The sequence below is a fragment of the Dipodomys spectabilis genome, unplaced genomic scaffold (genome assembly GCF_019054845.1).
Source record: "Dipodomys spectabilis isolate Male_0828 unplaced genomic scaffold, ASM1905484v1 ptg000073l, whole genome shotgun sequence".
NCBI lineage: Eukaryota > Metazoa > Chordata > Mammalia > Rodentia > Heteromyidae > Dipodomys > Dipodomys spectabilis.
The window spans coordinates 4,968,623-4,984,140 of record NW_024870750.1 but is presented as its reverse complement, the minus strand read 5'-3'; the positions used below and the strand labels follow the sequence as shown (position 1 = coordinate 4,984,140).

The following is a 15,518-nucleotide window of genomic DNA, read 5'->3' as shown; positions in this document are numbered from 1 at the left end:
AAGGCCACTAAAGCAACATTTCAGGAAAACTTATATGAAAGCATTAATGCCAGTAAGGACCAACAGTCATATTCTTCTGAGTAAAGCTATGAATTTGAATTCAGTCTTCCAATTACTGAATTTTTTGTTTCATAAGAAGCAAACATTTAAACTGTAAAAGAAAGTAATTTATTCAAAATAGGCTATTCCATGAGCATGATGTGTTTCAAGAATAAAGTTACTGATCAAAAAGTTATCTGTATTTCATATATGTGTAATATCCAAAGTAGGCAAGTCTGTAGGAAACAGATTAGTCTCCTCATGAGGACCAGGAAGAAAGATTGTTTTAACCCAAGAGTCTGGGACCAGTTAAACCACATACAAACAAAAGCCAATTGTGGTACTAGTTACATAATTCTGTGAACATTCAAAAACTACATATAAATGTAAATGAATGTTTTATGACATGTGAATTAAAAAGCTGTTTAAGTCTACCACTATGGTTTTATGTGGCTTTCCATATACTTTATTTTACAAAAAAAAAAAAAAGACTAAAAGGAAATGACTGGAACACACACACACACACACACACACAAAATATGGAAAATGCCTATAGCTTTTTAAAAGGTTAAAAGTTACTTGAAAATTTCCCAACTGCTGAATATTCTTTCAACTTCTAGCCTCAAGTTAATATGCTTTTTTAAACATAATTATTTGCTTATCCTCCTTCAAAATAAATTTCAAAGGAGTCTAATCCAAATGAACTGTTATTGAGTTAAATGTGCCAAAACAAAGGCTTAAAAAACAAAAATTCAAAAAAAAAAAAAATCAATAGAAGCAATCAAAATAAGGTACTCCCCTCCCCCTCACACTTTTGCCAGTCATGGAGCTTGAACTGAGGGCCTGGGTTCTGTCCCTGAGCCGTTTTGTGCTCAAGGCAAACACTCTACCACTTGAGCCATAGCACTACTTCCACCTTTTTCTGAGTAGTTTAATGGAGATAAGAGTCTCACAGACTTTTCTACCCAGGCTGGCTTCGAACCACAGTCCTCACATCTCAGCCTCTTGAGTAGCTAGGATTACAGGCGTGAGCCACTGGTGTTCCTCTTAAAGATTTTTTTTCCCCTACCCAAATCATTCAAAAAGTCTCCTACCAAGTTAGGTAAACGTTTACAAGTGTCATGGCCAGTTTTACAAATGCTAGTATCAGTTTCAGTTTCACAAAGCATACTGTCATAAGAGCCTAGCCACTTTGGATATTACCTTCAAGTTTTATAATTTTTAATGTATCCACAGCTCCTAGATGTGTTGTGATCTGAATTACATATAAGATAGTTATCTCAAATTTTTAACAAACTTTTCTCTTGTTCAGGTTTTAAAAGTAAAATTTATTAACTATATAGAATAATTCCTTGAGAAATATCTATGCTAAATTTAGTTTGAGGGCTCTAGGGATTATAAAAATTAGACAATGACCTATTTTCATTAACAGTTATGGTATAAGCATAATATTGAAGAAATGTCAGAGAGCTATTTCATCTTTTTAGGTTTCTAATATTCTAGAGTATTTACAATTTCAATTAGCCTCATCTGCTACCTTGTTCAAATTTGTCAGTTTGGGGCAATTTGTTTATAAATTCAGAAGTGGATTTAATTCATACTTTAATACTTTTTAATCAGTGAATCTATGAGGATTCAGATGGACCTAGAAAATAATAGCTGATTTCCCATACCAATCCACCCTTTTTTTGTGTATTTGCTGATAACCTTATATATTTAGGTTGAAAGGGGAAATATAACATTAAATATCTAAGATGAGAAACAGGTCATTTGCATGCAAAATACACTGTACTTGTAAACATTTTACACATATGACATGTCCTCACTGGAAAAAAATGATTACTGATAGACTTCTGTTCATAGAAACTGTCTCCAAAAAAAGAATTATTCATTAAATCCACAAATTGTGATACAATATGCTTTGTGTAGAGGGACATGGGTGCTGGGGAAGAAGGAAAATCACTGTGTGTGTATGAATGTACTGTGGCTTGAACTTGAATTCTCACATTCTCACTTGTTTCTTTCTTATCAAGGCTGGTGCTTCTGCCACTTGAGCCACATCACCAATTCCAACTTTTGGGTGAATACTTGGAAATCAGAGTCTCAATGGACTTTTCTGCTCAAGCTGGCTTCCAACAGCAATCCTCAGATCTCAGCTCCTGAGTAGCTAGGATTACAGGTGAGAGCCACCAGAGTCCAGCTGAAAAATCAATTTTTAAAAAGTAAAAGTTCCCTTTATTTAATAGACAAAAAAAAATCTTCCCAACTATCTCCTTATATTTGAAGCCTCATTCTCTAGGTAGGAAAGTTTCCTACCTTTTCTTTGTGTCAGGTAATAGATTGACCATTTCCTTTATCAAAGAACTTAGCCTATAAACTGAATTTTCTCTCACTTTAGACTTTAGATCAATGAGGGAAGAGATCATGCCTTTTTTTGTTCATGGTATTTAGCACATAATGACACTTTATAAAAGTGTGGGACAAATGAATGACAGCCATATTCCCCATTGTCATCCATGATGCTTTCTATGCAGGAAATTATATTCTCATATAAAAATTTCCTTCTCAACAAACTATCTTGTTCATTCAAGAATATATGTAGTTCTTTTTGTTTTAGTCTTACAGAAATACTTGTAACAGATTCCTAATATAAGACACTAGGCTAGCTGGGTGCTGGGAGCTCATGACTATAATTCTAGTTGAGCTCTGAGCATCATGGTTCAAAGCCCAGACAGGACAGTCGGTGAGACTCATCTCCAATTAACTACCAAAATCCAGAAGTGGAGCTGTGGCTCAAGTAGAAGAGTGTTAGCCCTGAGGATAAAAACCTCAGTGACAGTGCCCATGCCTTGAGTTCCAGCCCCAGGACTAGATTCATTCACATATATACACAAAAACTGGGCTGGGTATGATAGTGCAAACTTATAGCACCAGTAACTCAAGGGGCTGAGATCGAATGATGTTGAGTCCAGAAGTTTGAGACCAACCAGAGAAAAGTAGTGAAACTGTCTTTTCAGAAAGAAAAACTGTTCCCAAAAGCAAATCTGCAGCTGACTGTTCATCAATGACTTAATTATAACAATCAAATCCATTCCTTAGAATATACATTGGTAAAAAATAAAAAGGAAAATACTACATAAGTTATAATGAAGGGGAAAAGATGTAGTTATGATTGGATTAGTTATAGTTATAGTTATTATAGTTAGGTTAGGTAAGAACCTATACTATTTCTCTAAGTGATTAATTCATTTGCTCATTCACTAGACATTCATAAATGGGCTGGCTTTTTTTTGTTGTTGTTGTTGTTTTGGTTGGTTTGTTTTTAAAGTTACCTCCCCTCTCTCCTTTTTGTGCTAGTACTGAGGCTTGAACTCAGTGTCTGGGCCCTGTTCCTTAGCATTTTTTGCTCAAGGACAGCACTCCATTAGTTTAACCACACCTCCACTTCTAGCATTTTGGTGCTTATCTGGAGATAAGAGTGTTGGATTTTCCTGCCCAGGCTGGCTTCAAAGATCCATCCTCAGATCTCAGTCTCCTGAGTAGCTAGGATTACAGGCATGAGCCACCAATGTCTGGTCTAAAAGCCTTTTCTACATGAAAATGTAGGAGGCAATTTATAAGGAAGTTTTTTTTTTTTTTTTTTTGGTCGGTCATGGGGCTTGAACTCTGGGCCTTAGCGCTGTTCTTCTGTGCAAGGCTAGCTCTCTGCCACTTGAGCCACAGGCCACTTCCGGTTTTCTAGTGGTTTATTGGAGATAAGAGTCTCACAGACTTTCCTGCCCAGGCTGGCTTTGAACCTCGATCCTCAGATCTCAGCTTCCTGAGTAGGATTACAGGTGTGAGCCACTGGTGCCTGGCAGGAGGAATAATTTTTGAGAGCAGGGAAATCTACTTTAAATGTATTCAGACAAAAATACCTTAGTATTGAAGTTTTACTGTAAAAAACAATCTCACTTGTAATTAAGCAGCTCCTTATGCTACTGACTGTAGCAAACCACTACAAGGTTGTCAGTCTTATGACTAGTTGTAGAAGTACTTAAAATATCAGGCAGTATTTTCACAGTCAGAGAAAATGAAGACGACAGCTATAGAGTAACACATGGTAAGTTGTGGGTTAGCCACAAAACAGAAGCTACCACTTCTCAGATCAGCTCTTTATCAACCAAGACAACCTTACAGACTCTGAACAAGAATACTGCGTTACAAGTGAAAACAACTTATTAACATTCTGAAACACTGGCATTCTGCAAAGATGTTTCTAAAACCTGGTTAAGTTCTAAGATTTAGGAAAAAAAAAACAACAACAACCCAATACTTAACCATGCCTTTCTCATCTTTTTTCGTTAATTTCCATTTTTAAATTTTGGTAACAAAGGCAATTTGTATGTCCTACATGTGTTTGTGTTCTATACCAAACCTGATGAAATGTTGCTAAAGAAAGTTTGTAATGTTATTCTTTGAAACAGAACAACCACATTCCTGTCTGAGATAGTTATATGACAGATAAATATGAAGCATCAGCCTAAATTTAAACCAGATTATACATGACCAATGCTACCTCGTAGTCTGATTATTTCTGACTCACAATTTTCTGTCATATGTTCATTAGAAAAAGGAGCAGAGATTACAAACATTATTACCTAACATTCATATACTGAGAACCTATTTAAAGTGAGAAATTCATTGAAAATTCATTAAAAACGGGCCATTTAATGACATGTCCATTTACATTATAATCTGTAAGTTCTATTAGATAATTTGGATTTAAAACTATCTTCTTGGGGCTATACCCAGTGTACAGACAAGTGGTAGAATGTATGCTTGTGGGCTCAATCCCCAACTCCAGAAAAAGAAACAGCCTATCTTTCTTTTAGGGGTACTGAGATTTGAACTAAGAACCTCATGTTTACTAGGCAGGTGCTATACTGCTGAGCCACACCTCCTCTGAAAAGGTTATTTTGAGGTAGGGTCTCATTTCTTACCAGGGCACATGCCTAGACCCAGAGTTGCCTATTGCAGTCTTCCTGTCATAGATGGGGTGACATGTGTAAGCCCCCAACCTAGCTTCTTCTAGAGGGATGTAATCTCATAATTTTTTCCCCCAGACTGGCCTATAACTATGATCAATCCTCCTGATCTCAGCTTCCCATACAACTGGGATGACAGGTGAGCACCACTGTATTCAACTATTGGTTGAAAAGTAGGGGGTGGGGGGATTCAGTAAGGATGACCTTGAATCATAATATTCATCTCAGTCTCCCAAGTAGCTAGGATTATAGGTATGAGCCCCGGAGGCCAGACAAAATTATCTTCTTAAACTAAGAATTTCACTGGGAAAAAACCCCCAGTAATTTATGACTGAGCTGCAAAGTAACGAACATGGATAAACAACAAAACTGTATGTGGCTTGCAGAATTAAATGTATTGTGTTTACATCTTCAGATGCTTTTTTAGTATAGTTCTTGGTAAAAAAAAAAAGTTCTAAATATATGCTGGCATATATTTAGTGTGCAAAGTGTGCATACTGCCATCTCTGATCCCACCTCCATTACAAGACTCAGCCTAGACACAACAGACATCCACACACATTTTCTGATGCATCACAACTACCATTAGATGTGCAGCAATAAGCTATAAGAACTGCAATGACCCACATCTATAATCACTTCAAAAAGGTCAAGGACATGCATTTAGACTCTGTTACTAGGTGTAAAACTTTGGGCAAATAGCTACATTGTCTCAATTTTATCTATAAGATAAAACAATACTATCTCATAGTAATATTTATGAAGATTTGATGAGATACAACTGGAAGTTTAACAGTACTAGCACATAAATGCTCCATTACTAGTTACTATCAAGGCTAGAAAAAATATGAGACACGGGGCTGGGAAGGTGGCTCAGTGGTAGAGCGCTTGCCTTGCATGCATGAGGCCCTGGGTTCGATTCCTCAGCACCACATAAGCAAAAAAGAAAAAAGCGGGAAGTGGCGCTGTGGCTCAAGTGGTAGAGCACTAGTCTTGAGCTGAAGAGCTGAGGGACAGCGGCCAGGCCCAGAGTTCAGGCCCCATGACTGGACCAAAAAAAAAAAAAAAAAGAAAGAAAAAATATGAGGCACAAAAAAATCAAACTCAGGATATTCTGGTCTCATTAGTACCATACTGCAATAAGTGGATTTAAGCAGTCACCAACTGACCATATAGAATTATCCAGTTAAGCAGGGCACCAGCCACTCACACTTGTAATCCTAACTCCTCCGCAGGCTGAGATTTGAGGATCACAGTTCAAAGCTGGCCTGGTTTAAAGAAAGTCTTTAAAGAGACTTTTATGTCCAATTAACCACTAAAAGGCTGGAAGTGGAACAAGAACCAGAAGTGTGGCTGTGGCTCAAGTGATAGAGAGCCTTGAGCAAAAAAGCTCAGGGACAGTAACTCAGCTGAGTCCAAGCACCAGGACTGGCCCACACGTATACATGTATGTACACACACACACACACACACACACACACACACACACACACACAAACACACACACATACACACACACAGATTGTACCATATATATATTTACCATTTATTTACTATCATTATTTTACTATATATGTTCATCTTAGAAGTTTATATAAACACAGACAATTCATGTTAGCCATCTGCCTTCTTTAATATACTCAACTAATTCCTGTGATTTCACAATTCCTCACAAATCCCTATTTCATGTAAAATATTCTAGAAAGAGGCACATGATTATAAATGTCCTATTAACCCTGGAAGCCAAAATATGGGAAGCTAAAGTGAAATTTGTAGGTCCAGAACCAGTCAATCTAACCTTTTATACCTATGCATGAACTCTGCCATACTTCGGATTTATATAATCTACATGCTTAAATATCTAGGTTCATCGAAAACATATAGGAAAAAAAGTCTCAGAAATGTCCACTACCAGAAAGTTTATCATTGCTTCTATAGCCTCTTCCTAAAGCAGTAGTAATTCTCACTACCAGGAAGATTTTGCTTAATATCAAATATGTGAATGTGTACTATTCACAAAGCATTGAGATAGGTTGTGGATATAGTAATTTACTCTATTTTCCTCCAGATTAATAAGACACAAATATCTAGAAGTAAAATCTATGATTAAAACCATTCAAATATAGAGTTTGATAGAAGAACAGAGGAAAGAGCTGAAATGCTCTGATGGCTAAGGAAGACACTATAGATGAAGAAATTTTAGAAATAAACTGATTAAAAAAAAAAATCCCAGGAAGTGGCGCTGTGGCTCAAGTGGTAGAGCGCTAGCCTTGAGCTGAAGAGCTGAGGGACAGTGCCCAGGCTCAGAGTTCAGGCCCCACCACCGGACCAAAAAAAAAAAAAAATCCCAAAATCTGGAAAAGGAAAGACTTCAGACCATAACTTAAGCAGCCTTCCTGGTAAATATAGACCATGGAGATAAAATAGCATGTTCCAGAGATGACAAGTATACCAGTTTGGTTGAAATAGTCCTTTTCTGAGACCTAAATCATAGAAAGTGTCAAAAGCAAAACCAAAAAAGATGAAGGAAATCACAGAGACAGAAAAATAAAGTTGACAATTTTTGTAAAAATCTTATGATGGTTTATACAATAGGGCAGGTAGGGTATAGTACAGGATACTAGCAGGAAAGACCAGTTGGGAGTGATCTGGCTTGAGGTAATAAAATCTGAATTGTTTCAAGCAAATTTTCAGTCTTAAATAACTCAGAACCCACATATACAACTTTAATGCCTTTATGAAGACCTTTAACAACAAGCCCAGGTAAAACCAAGTTAGAGTAACATTTTTTAAAACTTTTATATTATGTCCCGTAGTAATGACATATCTTCTTGTTTATTATGAAATGGAACTCCTCTTCAAAATACCCATCCTTATTCTTCCTGATTACCTTCCATTCTAGTCAGAACATTCACCTTTGCTTTATTACTGTTACTCTTTATCTGCAATTTAACCATATACTCCTACCTAATCATTAACTCCAGACTCATGACTTCTTTTCAATTCAGACAGTCAATAAATCTACACAACTTTCTCTTTCTTCCTTGACCTCAGCTTCCAGTCTGCTCATACAAACTCTATATAGCCAGCTCTGTATATTCAATCTCTTCCAGTTTAGCTTCAAGTTTTACTGCTAAACTATATCCAAAGGCAACTTCTCACTCCAGTCAGCCTCTACTCCAAGAACCTCAAAATTGTGTGTACTCAATAACAGCAGCTACCATTTAATTGGCACATTTCTCTCAAAGGTAGAAAATGTCAAGTGTGCTACATAATTATTTCAGTCTTCAAGATAATCTTACAAGACATTTCCACTTGAGAGGTAAAGAAAACTGAGATTTTGAGAACACCCACCTGAAGCAGGAAGACAAGAAACTCACATTCTAATTCTGTCTTTAAATGGTCAGTCCTCCATCTCTTTAGGTTCTATATCCACAGTGTCAACCAAACTTACATTGGAAATAGCACAATTATTTACACATTATTTCAATTATCATTTTATTCGAAGGACTTCAGGATTACCATCTCTGTCTTTGAGTTTTAGAAAATTCTGATTCTTAGAAAATGTTACTCATATCCTTCATTAAGGACATCAGCCATTTGAGGTATTCAGATTAACTCCATTCCTCATTCTGAACACTGGTTGGTGAAATAAAAAGGTTTGGCTCTTTTAACTTCTGAAGCTTTGGAAGAGAGAAAATGAATTTAATATCTCACGCACTTTCTGAATGTCTTAGAAGGGATTCTTAAATTGGAAAAAATGTATTTACTCACAAGTGCTCATTTTAACTCTAGAATTCTAGGTATGAGAAATGTTCATGAGCCTTTATAATTCCCAGGAGCAAGAAGGCCCATATAAATGAAGAAAATCCACTTATGTATCTTTATTTCTACATCATGGCCTCTCCTAGCATGTCACTTAGGTTCTCTATAGCAAGACATGCAACCTTTGGTATTCACAAAGAATTGGTTCAAAGACTCCCCACAGGTACCAAAACTTATGGATCTTGAAGTCCCTCAAATAAAATGACAGTGGAAACACTACCTACATAAACAATTACTTCCAGTACAAACTTGGTTGACTCCACAGACGCAGAACCCACAGAGAAGACTGAGTGTATCTATCTGTACAATGAAGACCACATGTATTTTAGAAGGTTGTAGTAAAAAAAACACTTGGTGAAAATGTACAGTTTTTATTATTTACTTTCTTCTGTATCCAGAAGTTTTCCAGGCTCATATGATTTTCAGATATTTGCCACAATAACTAACGATACCAACTCAGATCCTAAATATGAATACTACATAAACCTGGGTCAATAATATAATAAGTACATTAAGGATTATGAAAACAAGCTCCCTCCCAAACATTTTTAAGGTATTTATCTCTATTACAAACATTGTATCAACAGACCAATTTATTGATATTTGTGTGTGTGCCAATATCAGGACCTGGGTGCTGCTGTCCCTTAGTTTTTCACTCAAGGATGGTACACCATCATTTCAGCCACAGCTCCATTTTTTTGGGATTTGGTTTGCTTTGTCTGGCTTTGAATCATGATTCCCAGACCTCAGCCTCCTGATTAGCTAGGATTACACATGTGAGCCAACAACGATCTGCTTTATTGATCCACATTAATTTGTACTTTTCAATTTCTTAAACCAAAAACTGTGAAGTATACTTTTGTTGTTATTGTTGTTTGCTGTGGGGCTTGAACCCAGGGCCTGGGTTCTGTCCTTGAACCTCTTTTGTGCACAAGGCTAGCATTCTACTATTTGAGCCACAGTACCACTTCTGATTTTTGAGTGGTTAATTGGGGCCTTTTCTGCCCAGGCTAGTCTTGACCTGAGATCCGCAGATCTCAGCTTCCTGAGTAGCTAGATTATAGACATTAGCCACCGGTGCCTGGCAAGTCTACTTTGGTTTAAAGAAAAGTTTATAGAACTCACCTCCCCCCCACAAATCCTTCACTTTCCCTAGCTTCTCCTACTACCTCAGCAAAAGAAAAACTAAGTAAAACAATTAGACAGTAAAACATGCAAATGACAAAATCATGCAAGGATATATCCTGAAGATTCATAATGATGTATAAAATTGTTTCTTTTATAGTATATTAGGTATTAGATAATATTAGGTATTAAAGTTGAGGGAGAAAGAAAACATAATCAGCCTATAAATTTTGATACAGGATAAAGCTTCTTTCATGCAAGTATGGCTAATAATCATAAATCAGAAATTTTATGTATAATGGCTAATAATAGCAAAATAATAAAACAAATGGACTTTAAAATATTTTTGTTATCTCAGAAGATAGGAAATACTGCAAAAGACAGCTTTCACTTAGCTGCTTCACATACAGCACTGTCTCCTTGCCTCTCCCAAGGTCCCTATACTTCAGTCAGACTTGTTTTGCCCTGCTTTATCTTCTTGCGTAACTCTTACAAAACCCTGCTTCAGCTGACTTTCTTATAAGGCTGTGTCCTTCTGATTTAATTAAAGATGGAAAGTATTTAAGAGTACCAATCAGTCATATGCCCAGGCAATAGATAATCATTTGAAACAAACATCAAAATATCACTGTACATTAATTATCTTTACATCAGCTCTTGCAAGTATTCAGTAGCTGCTCAACAGTATTTACCATCTGATGCTACTAAAAAATGAGGGGAAAAAAGTGAAGTATTAGGAAACATTTTTCAAACAAAAATTTAACAGGACAAAATCATCAAGACCCAGCTTGAATTGACAGAAAAAAACATCCTAATGTATACTTATAACACCCTTCACTTCTAACTACTACAGGTCATGTGCTTGTTCAAACCTGTAGTGTCAACCGACTTTGTCTCCTTTGGAATCTCTATCCTGCTTTCTCTAAGAAGTTTTTGCAGACTTGCCAGTCTGAACAGAAAAAAAGAGAAATCAATGAAGGCTTCTCTAAAGAACAAGTACCAATTTAATTTTTTATAAATGATGCCAGTGGCTCATGCTCACAATCCTAACTACTCAGGAGGCTGAGATCTAGGATCACGGTTTGAAGCCAGCCCCGGAAAGAAGTCCATAAAACTCATCTCCAACTAACCACCAAAATGTTGGAAGTGGAGCTGTGGCTCAAGTGGTAGAGCAATAGTCTTGAGCAAAAAAGCTCAGGCATGGCAAGCAAGCCTTGAATTCAAGCCCCAGGACTGCTGAGCATGTGTGTGTATGTACACGAACACACACACACACACACACACACACACACACAAACAAAAAGAAAATTCAGCTTTAGAATCTGAAACATCTAAGTGCTTGGCACATACCAGGCATTTATTTGTTAAATGTATGCGTATCCACACAAGCATGATTAAAAAAAACATTAATAATTGGATAGTGCATGTGATAACATAATCTACCCCTCAGGTTGTAGTGCTTTGGAAGCTGAGACTTAAAGGCTAAAGGATTTGTCCATGGACACATATTTTGGAGCACATTCATGACAAAACAATTCTTGTCTCCTAGTTCAGTGTTCATTTCAACAGGTTATATACTTCAGCCCTCTATACTAAAATGATCCAATCCCTGTTTGTTTTTTTTAAGAAAAAGATACAAACAAGGTACAAAGCAATTTCATGTCTCAAACATGTAACATCAAATGTTACATCTTAATAATACACCATTCCCTTATGTTATTACTGCACTAATGTAAAAATATTATCAAGTAAAAATGACTTATGCAACTTCCACATGCAGTTCATTGTAATTCCAATAGTGTGTTATTGCTGCAAACTCCAGACTAAAAGTAACCATGCTACATGATTTAATGTTAATTAGATATATACACACAGTACACAAAGGAACAGACCTTGAGCTTCAGGTGTAGCTCTGTGGTAGTTTGCCTAGCATGAGGCCCTGGATCCATTGCTGGATCCCCAACAATGGAAAACAAACAAAACCCTACATAACTATAGCATTGAAAAGAAAATGTTACTTTGTGCTTCAAATGTATTGGCAAAGGCAACATTAGGCCAATAAAGGTAACATTGAAGATAAGAAAATAGGGATGAGATGGTCATCGTTTTCAGTGCCGATTCATCTGTAAAATAAGGAATTCCAAAAATACAACCTTTGAAAAAGGTTCGATATGTAGGCAGATAAGAGTAAGAGTGGGGGGGGGGGTGTTCTAGTCGAGGGGAGTTTGGAGACTAAGCTCTACTGGAATCCTACAAGTTCTGACACTGCTAAGGCCCAGCGGCTTACCGTTTAAATCAAATCTATGACTCTACATCCAAAACGTGGCTGTGTTTAAAAACCCCAACACGCAAGTTTCCCCCAGGCACCAGAAAATTAATTTCTCGATTCAAAAACATAAAAATCACTTCTTTTTTTTCCCACCAACAATACCTGGCTCCTATTCTCTACTGAACATTTTTTTTAAAAAACAAAATTACATTTGGCTCATTAATCCAATTAGCAAGAAACTTGGGGTGGGGAGTGGCACCTCGGTTCCTGGGACCCAGGGCACGGTGCGCATTTGTAGAAACCACGCGGTGCTTCAGAAAATCCAAGGGTGGTGAAATAAATGTTCACCACGTTATCTAAACACTGCGGGGGGCGGGGGGTCCTCCAGTGTCAGTTGTCCCCGAAGAGAAAGCTCCCGGTTTACTTACACATACATCTCCAGGCACAACCCAACCACACCTCAACCAAACTCTCTCCTAAAGAACTTGAGCCCCGATTTACCAGGCGACCAGGAATGGGAAACCAGCACAATTTCCTTCAATGGATCGAAGCCTTAATAATGAATGAACCCGAGGCCACCCCCCTCCGCACCCCCCCAACGAGAGCCGAAGGCGCCTCACGCTCGGCCCTGCCCCCCTGGAAAAAGATCGGGAGCAGCAATTCTCCAAAATGGGGGTGTTTCCAGACTAAGTCCGCTTCAAAGGAAGCGTCCCCCCTTCTTTCTCCCAGCCTCCCTTCCCCGAGGCTGGAGCGGGCGGGGTGGGGTGGGGGGGGTCAGCCTGGGCGGCGCCGGCCGCCGCGACGCCCCCTCCTCGGTTGGGGGTGCGGGGGGGGGGGGGAGTTCCGCGGCGGCGGCCGGGCCCAGCCGGCCCCGAGGCCCGCGCCCGCGTCGCCGGCCACCGGCCCAGCGGGCCCCCCCACCCCCACCCCCGACCCTCCGGGCCGTCCGCGATCGCCGAGGGTCGCGCCCCCTCCCCGCGCCGCCGCCACTCGCACTCCGCCCCCGCCCCCGCCGAGCGTTAACCCCTCGCCGCCCGCCGCCCGGCTCCGGGGAGGAGGCCGGGCCAGGGGGTGGAGTTGTCGCGTCTCCTCCCGGGAGCGCCCGGGCAGACGCCCGGCTTGTTTACAGGCCCCAGGCCTGCCCGCCGCCGCCGCCGCCACCGCGCAGGCCCGCGCCGCCCGCCCGCCCGTCCCCGTCCGTCCGCGGCCCGAGCGCCGCGCTTACCCGGAGCAGCCGCGGGCGGGCAGGTCCCTGGTCGGCCGAGGCGGCGGCGGCGACAGCGGCCGGGGAGGGGGCGAAAAGGGGGTCACCGCGGTGACGGCGGGCCGGGGCTGGGGCGGCGGAGGGGTGGAGCCGGGTTGCGTCCGGGCCCCCGGCTCTCAGCGCCCTCGCGGCTCAGATCATCCGGGCGTTGGAGCGGGAGGCAGAGAGAGGGTCCCGGAGGAGGAGGAGGAAGAGCCGAGGCCTCATCGCTTTCGTGCCCCCACCTGCCTGGCGTCCCCCCCACCCCCCTCCCCGACTACCCGTTCGGGAGCTGCAGCCGCCGGAGCACCCCCAGCTGCGGACCCGGCGGGGCGCGGAGACCACGGCTCTCTCCAGCTCCTGCGCGCGCTCCCGTCCCTAGCTCCGCCGCCGCCGCCGCCGCCGCCGCCTCTAGCGCGCCCCCGCGCAGGCGCGCTCACGATGGCACCGCGCCGCCCCTCCCCCACCCCCGGCCCACCCCGCCCCGCCCCGCCCCGCCCCGCCCGCTCCGCCGCCGCTACAGCTGCGGCGCGGCGAAGCAGCTGGAGAGACCCGGATGTCGTAGGGCAGGAACTGCGGCGAGCACCGGCCGGCGGGGGAGGGGCGGCCGCCGATGACGTCACTGCCCTACCCAGTTTCTTTCTCCGCCGCCGCCGCCGCTTCCCGGCCAGCGCCCCAAGCTAAGCCCAAAGGGAGCGTCCGGATCCCCGGATCGGAGCCAGGACCGGAGCCGGACAGACTGTCGGACCCCCGTGGATTGAAAGCTTCTCCGAACCCGGCCGTTGACCGAGTCTGGGCTGGCCAACTACTCCTCGGGCGTCCGCGCCTGGGCGCCGGGGCTCTTCACCTGCCTGCAAGTGCACCCCTACTCCGGGCGGGGACGCCGCCCCGGCCGCCTGGAGGACCGGCTCGGCCACGGCCTGGCCGCTGCCCTGGGGTCGCGCGATCGGCCCCAGGGCCCCACACCTCGGGGCTGGCCTCCCCGCTCCGTGGCCCCAGCAGGCCCACGCGAGCTACACGGCCACCCACCGCGTCCCGACCCGCGGAGTGACACGCAGCCGGACACCCGCCCACACGCGAGCGCAGCTGATCCACGCACGGGGCACGAGCTCTGAGTTTCTGGCAGGTTTCCCCTCGGTAGCTTGTGGGATTCCACAGTTATTTGTTTGCACTTGTTAGACAGTCACGTGACCCGGGCACAGGGAACCTCCAACGACCTCCAAAGAGGTTAATAGAACCAAGGTTCGCCACCCCTCACCCCCAATCGAGAGGATAATCAGAAACGTAACAGCTGCCTCTATTCAGAGCGAGAGATGAGCTAAAGTTAAATGGAAACTGCACGTGCAGGCGGCCAAGATCCAGTTTAGCTAGCTAGACCACAGAAAACCCGACCCACGCTGCTTGCAGACGCCGGGGATAGAATGACAAACCCTAGGCAGCCAATGAATCAGAACTGGAAAGCAGTACATCACCAGCACGGGCTGCCATTGGCTGGGACGCCTTCACTCTTCTCAGTCCAGAGCCTTAACCCTTACACCACACATCACAGTTTCCCCACATACAGAGAAAACCCATATATTTTGTCGTTCACCAGTAATACGAAAGGACGACTAAAAATATTAGCTGAGTTCTGGCCAGTCAAGAGGTAAATTGGGTTGAGGCCTTTCCATGTTCTCTCGGGATTACTGTAACAATTTTCACCCTGTTAACATTGGATCTCCTAGAGCTACTTTATTGCGCCATAACTTAGATCAAAAGCCGTCTACTTTTTCTTTTTGTCATTCAGCAAACATTTAACTGCTTTTAAAGTTGTAAAAAAAAAAATCTCCATTTTTCCCCCCAAAATAACTTTCTAGGGAAGATTCTATTCTTTTTACTTTTGGATCCTACCAATAGGATTAAAGAAAACCACCAGTCATTAGAAAACCAATTCTTCAAGGAACCCCAAAGTCACTCTAGCAAAATGTCTTGTGGGTTAGAATTTCTTAAA

At 42.1% G+C, this 15,518-nt stretch overlaps 1 protein-coding gene across 1 annotated transcript in view; it reads right to left on the bottom strand.

Annotated features, from left to right (window-relative positions):
• Window positions 1–13,578, bottom strand: part of Ppm1a (protein phosphatase, Mg2+/Mn2+ dependent 1A) — a 37,256-nt gene extending 23,678 nt beyond the window's left edge. The window contains exon 1 of the mRNA XM_042682581.1: window positions 13,511–13,578. The gene's annotated coding sequence lies outside the window, so the exon portion shown is untranslated. The remainder of the gene's footprint in view (window positions 1–13,510) is intronic.
• Window positions 13,579–15,518: the final 1,940 nt, after the last annotated feature.